Source organism: Canis aureus, unplaced genomic scaffold (assembly GCF_053574225.1).
Source record: "Canis aureus isolate CA01 unplaced genomic scaffold, VMU_Caureus_v.1.0 ptg000480l_RagTag, whole genome shotgun sequence".
Taxonomy (NCBI): Eukaryota; Metazoa; Chordata; class Mammalia; order Carnivora; family Canidae; genus Canis; species Canis aureus.
In genome coordinates this window covers 6,718-21,926 of record NW_027554653.1, presented here as the reverse complement: position 1 = coordinate 21,926, position 15,209 = coordinate 6,718, and the positions used below count along the sequence as shown (strand labels likewise).

Below are 15,209 nucleotides of genomic sequence, written 5' to 3'. Positions count from 1 at the left end.
CAAACCACTGCGCCACCCAGGGATCCCTACTTTAAGATTTTTAAAAAAAAAAGCTGATGAATCAATCTGTTTGTAAGCTGGCAAACTAATATTTAAGGAAAGACTTCTATTGGAATAATAATGGAATTTTGATCTAAAAATATCGCTTTGGGGGATGGCTGGGTGGCTCAGCAGTTGAACATCTGCCTTTGGCTCAGGTCGTGATCCCAGGGTCCTGGGATTGAGTCCCATATTGGGCTCCCCATAGGGAGCCTGCTTCTCCCTCTTCCATTGTCTCTGCCTCTCTCTGTGTGTCTCTTGTGAGTGAATAAATAAAATCTTTAAAAAAAACTTGCCTTGGTTGTACTAACTGGAATGGGAGGCAGCTACTTTCTGATTAGTTATTAAGAGGTCATATTCCTTCATGAATAAAAAGACAAAAACAGGCACAATGCTTCACATGCTCATTCATGCCCTTGGGTCCAGAAGCAGTAGTTCGATTTTTAATGAATAATGTGAGCTTCAGTCCTTTATTTCCAACTACGGCATGGGCATTTCTATTTGGGTATTTCATTTTTTCAAACTCAATCTGATCCAAACCCAAGCCTCCTCATAAACTGACCTGCTTCCTTTCCTAGCCATTTCTTTGCTGCTTCCAAGATACTTCCAAGGACAGTATCCTATTCAAAGCCCCCAGCACACTCTGATCACTGCAACCCCCTGGTTACTGGTCTTCTGTCTCTTCCCAGTCTGATTCATTATGTAGACCACCTACTGCTGGACTCAACTTTCTAAATCCCTGCTTTCATCATCCTGATCCCCTGGCTGGGCTCTGATCAAAATCCCAGGTGTAGAAATAGGCATCCTGCAAGGAGGAGGCACACCTGGGAAGATGGCCCTGGGGATTGACCCCAGATGCTTCCATTATTGCCTCAAGGACCCAGGAACAAGACCAGCTGAGATGAAGCACTTCAGAGTAGCGGCAGACATCTACAAGCCCGCTTGCTAATAATCTCCCATCTGAGCCTGGAGGTAATGCCAGAGTAGTATTGACATCTTATCCTCAAGTGACAAGGAAATGCCTATAAGGGAGATAGAGCAGGATTCTAGACCCAGTCTCTGTGATCCCTCCAAACTACCTAAAATCTTAACCAGTCACATTCTTGGCATCACTCTATAGCCTCCTCAATTTTCTCCTGGATTTATTTATCCTATAGTATTAAGTTCCATACCCAATCCTTCTCCAATCCACACAGTAATAGATTTCAATAGGCTTGAAACCTTGTGTCCAGAAATTCATTCTTCAGTTTCATGATAGGTATAATGTGTATGAAATGCAGACCTACTTATAGTTACAACTGTTCAACATTTTCTCTCACTTGACTGAAGAGTACCCATTTGTATTAACTTATAATACTATAATACTTGTGACTAATCCACATTTCCAAACAAAATAAAATTCTGCAACTCTCCTCCTATTTCATAAAGGGGTTCTTTGTGAATGTAACTGGTTGAGTAGTAAAACTTCCACATTTTACAAAACTTCACAGAATCAGTGTGGGATGCACCTTAACAAACTATCTTCCCCAATTGCTGGAATCGATCCAAAGCAAAACATTTTAATTGCGAGATTTTAAAGCAGCCCTGGCCAGGGGAAAAATAATACCCATAGAAAGCTAGAATATACAGCAATAAAATTGCATATCTACATGGAGAAAGGGAACAGGAAAGGGAGAGGGTAAGAGAAGGTGGGAAAGATGTCAAGAGCAGAAGGAATGACTCTGGCTCACAGGGAGGAAAAACTGCTCTCAAGGAGCTGAGCATGAAGAACAGCACAGCCTGGCCCTTTGGGAACCCATTCTCTCCCCATCACACCTCCTGAGCAGAGGGTTGAGAGACAAGCCTGTACTCACTGGCTAGGCACTCTGCAAGACATAGAAGTGAGTTTAATATGGTCTTTCCATTTGAGTAGCTGACAAGACAGACAAGTTGAACCATAAAGATAGCAGAAGAAAGAATGTGTTTCTTGCTAAGGAAGCTGAAAAGGTGGTTTATTGCTTCTTTTAGAACTCGGGTACAGAGTCATCTGTTATGTGTGTGGGGGGAGGAAGAAGTTGGAAGGTTAAAAAGTAAAAATGCAAAGTCTTCATTAGTTTAAAAATTAAATTGTATTCTAAAAATCTAGATTAAAAGAATATATGCATATATAAAACTTGTAAGTTGAAATGAATGTATGTCAAAGCCAAATAATTAAATATAAATTCCCTTTACTTACATGCCAAGATCTGAGCTCATAGCTCTGGATAAATAACAAGCTATAGTTCATTGACCTGTTTGGGTATTAATGAGCTCATCAAATTTTTTTCAACAATTACAGACATTGCTGTACTTGGAAAATGGTAAGTAGAAAGTCAGGTCAACATTAACATTTTTCTACTAGTGTAAGTCTACATTTAAGGCATAAGTCTGCAATTAAAATGTCAGGTGTATTTATTTTGAGATTACCTAGAGACATTCAATTTTGCATTTCATAGACTTTTAATATCCTTTTGTGTCCCCATATAAAACATTTATCTGTGTCAAAAAGCTTGAAATCATTTGTAGATATACTTTTTCTTTTATTGGCTATGTTAAGAATATCTACCTGTGGGAACTATAATAATTCCAAGCAATTTACTGTCTGGCCAAAAGTATCACATTTGCACATGATTTATTGATGAATAACTTGTGCAAGCTTAAGTAGCACTTCATCAATAAATGTTTTCCTTAGCTGTTCTGGGACAGAAATAGTGCATCCCTTTTTGGCCTGATTTATATGGACTTATCCTAAATAGTCGAAAAACTCAAGATAGTTATCCAATAGTTAGGCTATTACGAGAAACGCTCATTGCCATGTTCACTGGGAGGATATTATTAAGGATGTCATTCACTACCACACTCACTGTCTGCTTCATTAAATCCTCAGGGAGAAAATTCTTTCTGCTCTTAGTACCAGGATCAGTTACACACATTGGCAACTGGGCTATTTTTACCTCATGATGGTAAGAGTCTTTCCCTCATGGTATTAACTCTGTATTTCCCTCCTTTTATTGGTTGCTAGAAAATTTAAAGCAAAAGTTGAAGGCCAGCTTTGCAAGTCCAGAAGACTCCACACCATATGTTGTCTATAATAATAATAATATGTAACAGAAGCCATTATTATTACTAACGAGTACTGAGTACTTTCTGCTAAGCACTTTATATGTGTCAGATCTTTTTCATAATAATCATAAAACATGAGAACCTTTGTTTTTGCCAACTTGACCAATGAGAAAACAAACTGAAACTCACAGAGGTCAGTCAAATACCTCAAGGCTACTGAGCCAGTAAGTGGCAGACTCCTGACCCAATTAGAATCTTTCTAACATGGAAGGTCATGCTTCTAACTGCTCTGGTAGTGTGCCTCCTGGTCCATCCATGCGTCTTTCCTGTTGACTCTTTATTTCCTTTGACTAATGAAATAAAGTTAACAGACCAGAATTATTTGTATAAACACCAGGGCTCCCATCTGGCTCAAGTTGTTCAAATGCTAGATGGCAAAATTCTCTGATGCATTTCCCTCCCCCCCCCCCCAGAGTGACATGTGCTTTATGAGTACAGGAGAGATGGTGGGAAGATCCACGGACCTTCCTACCATCAGGAAGGTCTTCTGAGTCTGAACATTGGTGCTGTGCATGCTAGGCTGAACCACTATGTTGACTGCATGATTTGTATGCAAAGACGCCCACCAAGGGCATGTGCCTGACCATGGGGCCTGACCTCCAGCCTGTGCTCCAGATAGTTTCCAAATTCCTAGGATAGGAATATTCAAGATCCCAGAGTAAGATCTCCAAATTCTTAGGAATTCTTGAAATGATAATCATTCCATGTTTTTTCCCAAATTGTATTTATATATTTTTAGGTGATAATGATGATCCTAAAAGTTTTCCATAATAATAAATAGTATATCATTTTTTGTAATAGATATGCTAAAAATTTCAGAGGTTTTCTATTAAAAAAAACCTCAAACATATCTATTGCAATAACATGAAAAATGATCTCCACTAAAAGAGGGGAACATTACCACGAAATAAATGCCAAATCAAAGCCATTTTAAAAATTGAAGTTGATATAAAAATATTTACTATTTAAAAGATATTATTCTTAAGATGAAATTTTAAAACAAAGCATTTAATAACTAGGCTTTCAAAAGCATAGTACCTAAGGTGGGCATTAGGATTTGCTTCACAGAAGCTCCCATCCTTTTTTAATGATGAAAATCTTTGATTTGCTTGCCTGGATCCTGGTCTGGCCATTGAAATCTATGTTACAGTGGAGAATTAGAATACTTTTTCCCAATTTCTTGACTAATTTTTCTTGGGATTCAGGAAAACATAGATTTTTTTTTCCTGAGAAATACAGGGAATTGCAGCTGGGACCATGCTAAGAAAGGGGGCATATTTTTCTTCTAAAGCAACTTTCTCAGCTACAAAGCTGTGTCCATGCAGAGGATGTTTATTGAATTCACAAAAATGTATGTATAAACTATTTTACCTGTCAGCTTTGAAGGACCTCAAGGGCACCAGAAAAGTAGCCTTAAGTAATTTAGGAGCCACATAAATATCTTTACATATTGCAAAGCCATTGGCAAATGCCCTTGATTCACTCAATCATGTAGAAAAGCTGGAGGAAACTATGAGTTAAGTAAAAATGTTTTTACGAGTACTTCTCAACTATTGCTTTAGTCCTGGCCTACCTAGACATTATCAATATCAGTTATCCACTGATATTAATCTGGGTTTTGGCAAATCATTTTCCCTGCCCTGCCCCCATTCATGTCTTAAATACATTATATAGGCCATTATTATGTAACATGTGTTTACACATATTATGTTGAGAGTAATGAAAAGGGACTGATACATATTTTAAGTATCTACAATGTACCAAACACTATCCACATCTTTCAAATATGCTTTACCAACCCTGAAGTAATCCTATAGGACAGGTATTAACCTATTTTCCATAGGTTAAGAAAAATAAGGCTCAAAGCTATAATCAACAGCTATACTGTTGGTAAGTAACACAGCCTAGAAATTATAGTCCAACTTTAAAACAAATCCATGTTCTTGATGCCACAGCATACTGCAAGGTGTAAAATGATGGCAAGTCATAATAGCTGCTGGCTACCATGGCCCAGGGGAAAGGGTTGGTACCAGGCAGACCGGCTGCTCCACGAGGACTAACCGTGCTATCCTCAGGGTAATAAGACCTTCCCCTGTGCACACAGGGTAATAAGACCATTCCCCATGCACATTTAAATAATAACGGGAGTTTTTACTACTCTTATTTGAAAAAAAAAAAAATATATATATATATACATATATAATCAATTTGGAAGTAGAATATACATTTTTAGGAAAGGAATTAAAAGAATCATTGTAAACACAATACAAAGAGGTTTGTCTTACCTTTAAATATTTCACCAGTTTCTGAATTTGCCAATATTCAGATGACAAATCTGCATTTGCTTCCTGACGACGATCAGGTGGTTCTTCATCTTCCTCATTCTCTGAGGAGCTGTCACTAAGAATTTCCTCAATCTTCTCAGCACTCTTACTAAGAACAGTAACAACCACCACATATAATAAACATATTTATGCTACAAAATGGATGTGGTTATAATCATTAATATTTCAGCAATATGAACATAAGCAATGTATAAGGTACCAATACCTTCTGAGTTCTAAAGATCTTTGCTAAGATCTAAGCAAGGAGATGAATAAATCCCTGTCTCTGTACCAGGTGCAGTTCATTATTATTGCTTTGTATGCAATAATAATAAAGAAAATAGTAAGAAATGAACAAAGGCATTAAGTATATGTCCTATGGCTGTGCTGTACAAAAAGGCAGCCACAAGTCATAGAAGTTAAATATCTTCTGGTTATTTATGTTTATATTTATTTAAATTTATTGATTGAATCATGTTTATATTTATTTATCAAATTGAAATGAAATACAATTAAAATTTCAGTTTTTCAGTCAAAATAGCCACATTTCAAGCTCTCAACACTCACCTACTATACCAGAAGCTTAGATAGAAACCATTTCTATCATCAGGGAGAGTTCAATTGGGCAGCACTGCAAATGCCCACAGGAAGGGTGTCTCTTTTATGAAAGGGAGTACACTTTGTTCCTCACTGCTCTAGAAGCTTCTAACTCAACATCAGGGCCATGGATACCAGCAAGTTCACTCAAGCTTTCATCACCATATCTAATTCATTCTCATTTTCTCTTTCGCTCCATCCTCTCTTCCCTCCAATCCCCCTGTGTGATCTCTTCTCTCAATGTCTTTCCTCATTCTGTTTTGAAGCAAAGGAGAAAGCATATTTCTAATAATTGCACAGAAGTAACTTTCAAGTTTTATTAATTTTTAAAAAGATCTTCTGTTTATTTATTTGAGAGATAGAGCATGAGCAGGGGATAGGTAGAGCAGGTGGGAGAAGCGGACTCCGTGCTGAACAGGGAGCCTGAAGTGGAGCCAGGGCTTGATCCCAGGATTCTGGGATCATGACCTGAGCTGAAGGCAGATGCTTAACTGACTGACTCACCCAAGCGCCCCTGAGTTTTATAAATTTTTAAGATTTTTTTTTTTTTGAAAGGTGCTTTTGCACAGAGAGTCATGCAGAATGATGCTCCTGTGCTGTCTGGGCTGCAGTGGAGTGAAACTGAAATCCTGAACTGAAGTGCCTGTTCCAATTCATCAAGCCACATGATGAGTTTCAGTTTAATGTATTCTCTTGTCCAACAAATGTCAGGAACCTGGTTTGGTTCCAGAGCAAAATCTGGTAGATAAGGCTTACTTAAGAACCAATGTAAATTTAACTCAAAGGTCCCAGATTGAAACATATACTAAATAACCTATATCCTCCAGAGAATCTCTAAATGTACTTTCCCTTAGCCTAGCAAGCTCCTGGAGTTAAGAGCAAGGTGCACTGGGTTGACCCAATCACTCTCGAATCATGTTAAAAAAAAAAAATCAGTACCTCAAAGGAAAGCTGTTCTCTTTTTCCAATGATGAACCCTTTGACATATAACCTTAAATGGCTTTCCCTATTTTATGAGGTTCCCTTCCGGTCCTGTCCCATAGCAACCATACATTTGGGAGGTAAAAATAAGCAAATCTCAATGTTTCACTGACCTATGAACTCCACCTTAAGAAATACTTCTCTACTACATCATTATATCCACTTAAGAAGAGACATAGAGAAGTTCACATTTTTGTCAGAGTAATGGTTGTTGCTTGGATATACTACCCCTTTACCCTTATCTATTACTCTAGAATTCTCTGACTCACTAAATTTTTTTTTGACTCACTAAAATTTGACTTAAAATTGAAACATGTAAGGCCAAACATTTAGTTTAGGAAAGATGAAGTAGATCTTAAGTACATAAAAATCCTGGATATTATATATAAAACAAACACGATAGGACTCTGACAGGTTGAAAGGAGAAGAAAGACTATTTAAGGATCTACAGACTTGAGGAGCAACACAATGGTGAGTTCCTTGGGTTTTTTGTCTCGTGTATTCCAGATTGGGTACTAGAGAAGATAGTGATGCAGAATTATCAGTGGGCACAGGGAAAAAAGCACCTAAGAAAAGCCTGCTCTTTCTACTCAGAGGACCAGAAAAGGAACAGCTTAACAAGATAGAAAACTTTTAGGCAACAGATGATCTATTCTAGTCAACACCACAGAAAACACTGTGGCTCACCCCCACTTCTGCTAACAATGCTAAGAGAAGAGTGTTCTACCTTTATCAGACTACAACAAAACTCCCTAATCCCTGTGTCAGAAGAGACCTAATGGAGAGTCAGAATTTCCACCAACCCCAACCCCACTGACAAATAAACAGAGTCTCTTCCTCTCTGTTACCCACAGAGACCTAGTCAGAGCTTGAACTTCCATTACCAGTTAAAAATGATGAGAAGCCCCTCGCTCACCTCCCCAAGTTGTCAATGAAGGCCTAATTGAAAATTTGTAATTTCCTTCTCTAACCTGAGGAGACAATACACATCTTATTCCACCAATGTGATGTAGGAGGAAACCTGCTAAAACATAAAATTTAAATAAGATTCAGAAAAATTAAGAGAATCATAGAATCTCAAACATTATTAAAACCTAAAAATTACCCATTCTTTTACCATGCTCCAAAAGGTAATAGATAAAAAAGACATTCATGGAAGAAAGGGTTAGAGAGAATGGAGAGAAAGAAAACCAAAACCAAAACAAACAAAAACAATGAACAGAAAAAAATATATATATAATGACAAACTTAAGCCCTAACATAATAATGACATTAAAGGTAAAAGTTCTAAATACACCAATTAAAAGAATTTAACTTACTGTACCAAAAAGAAAAAGAAAAGAGAATCAACCAAATGCTACCTACATGGAACTCATTTCAAATGTAATGATATAATATCATTAGTTTGAAAGAAAAAGAGGAAAAAAACCCACCATGTAAACAATCAAAAGAAAGCAGAAGTGTCTATAAAATAATCTGATTAGGTAGACATCAATAAAAAGAAAATGACAAGGCATATAGAGGAACATTACATAATGACAGAGACATATCAATCCCAAATATGTACACACCAAACAGCAGAGCTGCAAAATGCATAAAGCAAAAATAGAACTAAAATGAGAAACAGAAAAATTATACTTAGAGACATCAATACTACTCTCTCATCAATTTGTGGAACAACTGGACTGAAAATAAGCTAGGATATAAAAGAAATCAACACCACCAAACAATATGATTTAATCCACTTTTATAGAATACTCCAACAGCAGCAGGCTCTACATTCTTTTAAGCACCCAAAGACTCTATACCAAGATAGTGTGACCACACAAAACCTCAACAAATTTAAAAGAACTAAAATTATATAGTGTGTGCTCATTGCCCATAATGAAATCAAACAAAAAAAAATCAATAACAAACAGAAGACGAAAAATCTCCAAGAGTCTGGAAACAAACAAACAAAAAATGCACTTGGGTCCAAGAAGCGAGCCTCAAGGGAAATTAAAAAAAAAAAAAAGCCACACTGAACAGAAATTAAAATGAAAATACAACATATCAAAAACTTTTGTACACAGATAACAGCTAACACAGTGCATAAAGGGAATTATATAGCACTAAATGTTTGCATTGGAAAAGAGAAGTCTCAATTCAATAATCTAAACTTAAGTCTAAAGAAACTAGAAAAAAGAATAAAGTAAACCCAATGCAAACAAAAAAGGAAATACTAAAGAGCAGAAATCAGTAAAATTAAAACAGAAAAACAATTTGAAAAATCAGTAACAAAAAGCTGCTTAAAGAAAAGATCAATAAAATTGACAAAACTCTAGTATAACTGACAAGAAAAAGAAAAGACACAAATACCAGTACCAACAATGAAACATGGGATATCACTACAGATCCTGCAGACAACAAAAGAATAATAAGAGAAAACTATGAACAACTATACACACATAAATTTGACAATCTAGATAAAATGGACCGTTCTTTTAAAGTATAAACTATCACAACTTGCCCAATATGAAACACATAATTTGAATAGCACAATTATTAAGAGAATTTAATTCACAATTAAAAAACCCAAAACAGAAGTCTTTAGACCCAGATAGCTTCACTGTAGAATTTTACCACACAGAAGAACACCAAATTTTATATGATCTCTTCTAGAAAATAGAATAGGAGGGAACTCATTTTACAAAGCCTGATATCAAACCAAAGACAGTGCAAACAAAAACAAAAACCAATACAATACTCTCAAGATTGTGGATGCAAAAATTCTTAACATAATATTAAGCACATGTAATTCAGCTACCTATAAATAGGATGAGTGCACTATGACCAAGTGGGGTTACTACAGAGATGCAAGGCTGATTTGGTATTCAAAAATCAATCAGTGTAATCAACCACACTAACAGCCTATAGAAGAAAAATGACATGATTATACAATTGATGTAGAAAAAAGATTTGACCAAAATGAACACCCAAATGTGAATAAAAATGTTCAGAAAACCAAGAACAGAAGGGACCTTTATCAACTTGATAAAGAATATTTGTACAAAAACCTACACCATCATCATACTTAATGGTGAAAGACTAAATACTTTTCCCTTAAGATTGAGAACAAACAAGGCTATTGTTCACTTTGATCACTGCTGACCAATACAGCACTGGAACTTCCACTTCTAGTTGTAAATCTAAGAAAAAATACACAAGACTTGTATGCTGAAAACCATAAAACATTAGTGAAAGTAATCAAATACTTAAATAAACCGAGATATATAATATTCATGGATTGGAAGAGTCTACATAGTAAAAATATCAATTCTTCCCAAATTAATATAGATATTTAATGTAATTTCCAAGAAAATCATCAGTGATTTTTTTCTGTTGGAGATATAGCAAGATTATTCTAAAATTTATGCAGAAAGGAAAGGAACTAGAATAACTAAAAGCAATTTTTGAAAAAAAAAAAAGTGAGAGAAATCACTTTTCCAGACTTCAAAATTTACTATACAGCTACAGTAATACAGATTGTGTGGTAGTGGTAAGGGGCTAGATGAAAAGAAAAAAATCAGTGGAATAGAACAGATACCCAGAATAGCCCCACATATGTACACCGAACTGATTTTGAAGAAAGATACAAAAGTAATTCAATGGTGGAAAGATAACCTTTTCATTAAATAGTGCTGGAGAAATTGGACCTCCACTTAAAAAAAAACAAAGCAAACAAAAAAACAACAACAACTAAATCTTGACCAAAGTCTCACACTAAAAATAAGAAAAAGGCCATAGGCTTTATAATGTAAAACTATAAACATTTTTAGAAAAAATAGGTGATAATCTTAAGGACCAAGGGCTTCATGAGGACTTCTTAGACATGACATCAAAAATACAACCCATACAGGAACCTGGGTAGCTCAGTCAGTTGAGCATCCGTCTCTTGGTTTGGGCCCAGGTCACAATCTCAGGGATGTAAGATTGAGCCCTGCACAGGGTCTGCCTGCTTGAGACTCTCTCCCTCTCCCCTTCTCTTCCCCATGCACTCTCTCTCTCTTTATCTCTAAAATAAACATATTAAAAATAAAAACAAAACAACCCATAAAAGAAAACATTGATAAATTGAACCTCATCAATAGTAAAACGTTATTCTATGAGAGAGACTCTATAAAAAGGATGAGAAAACAACTTACAGGGAGAAGGAAATATTTGCATACTACATATTCAATCAAGGATATCCAGAATAAAGAACTCTCGAAACTCAACATTTAAAAAGTGATCTGATTAGAACATAAAAAACAAAAGACAAAGAGACATTTCACTAGAGAATATATATGGATGGCAATAAGCCCATGAAAAGATGTTCAACATCACTAGCCATTAGGGAAATGCTAAGACCATGATGAAATAATACTATACATCTTGTAGAATAGCTCAAAACCAAAACCAAAAAAAAGGTTTGGATGCAAAGGCAAGGATGAGGATAAACTCAGTTTCCCCTAAGTGTTTGATGGGAACTAAATGGTACAGCCAGTCTGGAAAAGTTAGATAGTTTCTTAAAAAGCTACACAATTATTATGTGTCAGCAATTGGGCATTTATCTTAGAGAAATGAAAACTTCATCCATATAAAAGCCTTTATATGATTGTTCATAGCATCTTTATTTTTAATATCCAAAAGCTGCAAACAATGAAAATGCTCCCAATAGGTGAATAATTAAATAAATGATGGTACAACCACACCATGGAATGCTACTCAGCAAAAATAATAAATAAATAAATAAATAAATAAATAAATAAATAAATAAATAAATAAATAAAATAAAATAAATAAAAAAAAAACGATTGCACTATGAACATATGCAACAACTTAGATGGATCTTAGGGGTATTATAGTGATGAAAACAAAGTCAATATCAAAAGTGTATAATTCCATTTACATGATATTCCCAAAATGATAAAATTATAGAAGTGGATAACAGGTTAATGGTTGCCGGGAGTTAGGATTATAGGGAAGAGGTGTGGGCATAACTATAAAGAGGTGGCAAGAGTGGCTTCCCAGTGGTGATGGAACCCTTCCACACACTGACTGACATGGTCATCACACACATCTACATGGAATAAAGTGATAGAAAATGATACATGCACATTATATCAATATCAGTCTCCTGGTTTCAGTGCTGTAGGATAGTTATGCAAGATGCAACCACTGGGAGAAGCTAGGTGAAGGGTATGAGATTCCTCTGTACTATATTTGCAGCATTCTGTGAATCTGTAATTAATTCAAAATAAAAAGTTTTAAAAATAGTCAAATAAATCAAATAATTTATTATGTTGAACCCAAGAATATAGGATTAATGTAGTAGGGTGTCTTAAAGTTTCTTCTTTTTCTGTGTGCACAAACTTTATAATGTGAAATGTCTGCATTTCTTCCCACTACTACCCCAAACTTACTAACAAAAGTAGCTGACCCTCCTCCACATATGCCGCTTTTGTTGTCAAAATGAAAATGGAGTCAGAAGTTTACTAGCCTTCTATTGATGGCTGTTTTTTAAAATATTTTATTTATTTATTCATGAGACACAGAAAGAGAGAGAGAGGCAGAGACATAGGCAGTGGAAGAAGCAGGCTCCATGCAGGGAGCCCGATGTGGGACTAGATCCCGGGACTCCAGGATCACACCCTGGGCCGAAGGCGGCGCTAAACCGCTGAGCCACCCGCGCTGCCCTGATGGCTGTTTTAATGAGAAATAACATCTATCACTTTAGGATTGGCAGTGCCACCAGTGATGAGTAAAATGAGGCTCAGGAAGATGACTTACCCTTGCTATGATAGGATTGTTCAAAAGTAAGAGATCAGCAAAGAGCCCAGTTCTCCTATCACTCAACTCATGGCAATTAGCATTAAATTCATTTGTTTACAGAGAGTTAACTAGTACCAATAGATGCCTGTGTTTCAAGGAACTCTTCACTAAAAGGATATCTTGCAAATATATTCAAAGAAATTCAGTATTATCATTTTTATAACTAGTCAATACTAGTTGGTCCAAGGGTCCAGTAGAGGACCCCGATGTAATGATAAGAACACCAGAAATTTGCATGCTATCTAGCCCACTGGGTAAAGGGTGGCTTTAAAGGATGGTTCCTTTTAATAGATACGTACCGAACTAACTGTGCTCTTCCAGGTGAAACAGGTGGTCCTGACCTTTCAAGTCTTCCTCTATGTTTTTTCTCTTGAGTGTCTCTTAGTAAGCTTTTGTGCCTAAAAATATATTAACATTTTAAAATTAACTTATTGTGGATTGATAGGAAATTAAAAATAGAAATGTACCTAAAGATTTCATCATTTTCATGCACCCGTGTGACATGTTTTCCTAATACAGAAAATAACTGTATGAGTTCCAGCCTCATCTGACACCTGGGATGTCCCTTCAGTCTTTCAGGCACATTTTGGCCAGTATTTCTTTTATAAGGACCAAGTACTAGGAACTGTCACTCTGCAGGCCCCTTCACTCGGAGCCTTCTACTCTGGGCACATCCTGCCCTGGGTGAAAGTTGCCTGGTTACTTCCCTTCCCCACCCGACTCTGCCACAGGGCCTGGATCTGGTTTTCCAGGGATTCCCAGGTTTAGCGTGGTCCTTGGCACATAGTGGGTTTTCATTACATAGTGGCTAGGTAAACTCATAACTGAAAAATGCCAGGACGTGGGAAGAGTGGTATTTTAAGATTCACCTTCCAGCATAACAGAGCAGCCTGTGTATTTGTCATTTTCATACTCCTTCAGATAGGAGTCACAGAGATCAAACACCTCAAAATTGATGAGAATTAGAGGAACAAGAGCATCTCCTTTTTCCCCAGGACTCCTTCCATCTGCTCTCTGGGTTTGCTGGCAACATGTACTCACTCCGTGGTTCTCAGAATCCCTGCAAGTGAGGGTCCCCTGTGACCAGCTGGGAGCCACTTCTTGCTTTACCCAATCGGGGACCGCATGGAACATTAAAAATAGGCTGAAATTTGTAAGCTATATGCTAATTTAAAAAGTGTCCTTGGCATCTCCGACTGCCGGCTTTTATGAAACACAGGGCCTTAATCTGTGCTTAGGTACCTATTTATAGACGTCCTTAAGTGGAACTCGTTTTGTATGTCAGACATTCTTTAAATTAGTGTCTGCTTCACTTAAGCCTGTTAATATTTTGGAGGCTCTAGCCTTTCTGTGGTATTTACTTAAAGTTCTGTTAATAGATAAGATGCTGTCTCTATCAAGATTTCCCTGATTCACTTCACATAATTTTAATCATTCTAAATTCACCTAGCACTTAACTTCTTCAGGTCCCTACCACTGCGTTTACATTGCCCGTGAGATTCCTCCATGTCTTTTATCATCTTTTTCACGTGATATTAGCCCTGACCTACCAATTGAGTCAATGGTGCTCTTGCCTTCCCTTCTGGTGCCCACACATAAGCCGTATTCACGCCAAATACTTCTACTTGGAATATGAAGAGCAGGGAGGGACTGACTTGTATTATGGAGGGACATGTCAACATCTACTCTGGACTTTCTCCCATGACATAAACTAACAACTAGGCAAATGTGGTTACTGAGGATGTATCAGAGAAGCCCTCATGCAAATTTCTACATACTTTTTGAAATCAACAGTGGCCTTCCAGTTTAAAGTTGGCTCTAATCTCTTGGTCATTTGAAACTTCCCGAAGTTAATTTGGTTCTTCTCTAGTATATTCTTGCTTGAAGCAAGAAAAGCTTTAGGAAGGGCGTCTGCTTCTTCCTTCTTAGGTACCTCCTTAGGCTCTTCATTTTCTTTTTTCCATTCTTCAGTGAATCTAATATCCTTTATGTACAAAAAAAACAGTAATTTTTACAATGACATCACTTCTGAATTGTTTTGTGCTATCTGAAAATTAAAAAGTGATAACTTCAGAAAATGAAGTCTCTGATGCCTCTAACTTGTGTTGCTTAGTGACACACACTAGAGAAGGGCCACTTCAGGACTCAGGTCTCTACTGGAGTGACGTTGCCAGAAATGTGATGTTCCTAAGCTCCCCTCCCCACTGCAGCACACACAGATACAACAGCAGGGTTAGACCTACTCACTCCTCACTACTGCCAGACAGATCTAAA

At 36.7% G+C, this 15,209-nt stretch overlaps 1 pseudogene; it reads right to left on the bottom strand.

The window, feature by feature from the left end:
* Window positions 1–5,448: 5,448 nt before the first annotated feature.
* LOC144310164 (outer dynein arm-docking complex subunit 2 pseudogene) lies at window positions 5,449–14,955 on the bottom strand (annotated as a pseudogene).
* Window positions 14,956–15,209: the final 254 nt, after the last annotated feature.